Source organism: Tarenaya hassleriana, unplaced genomic scaffold, assembly GCF_000463585.1.
Source record: "Tarenaya hassleriana unplaced genomic scaffold, ASM46358v1 Cleome146, whole genome shotgun sequence".
NCBI lineage: Eukaryota > Viridiplantae > Streptophyta > Magnoliopsida > Brassicales > Cleomaceae > Tarenaya > Tarenaya hassleriana.
This window is the reverse complement of record NW_010964882.1, coordinates 86,198-87,273: the sequence shown is the minus strand read 5'-3', so window position 1 is coordinate 87,273 and position 1,076 is coordinate 86,198.

Genomic DNA, 1,076 nt, shown 5'->3' with positions numbered 1-1,076 from the left:
CTTCCGGGAGGCAACCCAAGTTCTTAGGTTAGTTTTGTTTCCTTCCTTTTTCTTTTTGCATCGGATATTGGTTTGTGTCTCTTATCACCAGGTTGAGTTCTAATGAGGAATTGAGGAGGCGAGGAAGCTAGCTATGTGATAGACGTAGGCAGACTTAAGTGCGAGTGAACGAACATCGCGAGCTGAGTATTCTTTTTCCTTTTTGATTTTCTTCTCTTTTGTCTCATTTTATTGGTTGCCTCTACTAGACGAGATTTGACACCGAGGACAGTGTCCAGTTCAAGTCTGGGGGAGGATTCGTCTAACGCCAAACCATATCTAATTAGAGTAGTGTTCCATGCATTTTTCTCTTTTATTTTCACTTTTTAGTTGCATGTGCATATAGGATGTTTTAGGAGTTTGTCCGTGATGTTCCGTAATCCATGTTTTCCACTCATTTTACTCTCTTTATGTGTGAAAACCTATTTAAACACCAAAGAACACAACCATGCAATATTGAAGCCAAATGTGCCCTAGAATGTCTACAAATATGTAAAACCAATGAAATACGCTAGACATCCTATATCAAAACGTCACCCAAAATATGTGTTATCAAACTCCCCTAGACTTAAACCTTTGCTCGTCCTCGAGCAAATACTCTATGAAAAGCGGTCTGAAAGGAGGACGAGACAATGACATAACTCAAAATGATAATCGAGAGCGAAACCTCTATCCGACCTAGATCCCCGTGAACAATGATCAAGTCTATCTAGTATGATCTCCCTCTCTAAAGGATAGTCTTTCCTAGCTATGGGATCTATACCGCTACCAAGAACCAATCCAAGAACTTCAATCATCTACCAAACATGTTTCTCGAACCTATCACGCCATTCTACCTAATCGTATCAAGTATACGCTTTTGGTATTCATTCTTTTTCTTCTTCTCTTTTTTTTTTCTTTCATCTAGCTAGTTTTTTTTTCTTTTGCTAGCATCTCGGGTTCCTAGGACGTTGAAGTTGAAGGGTTCATAATCGCTCTTTTTGTCGATTTTATTCATTGGATGACCCGACCCACAACTTAGACCCGAACCATCAAAT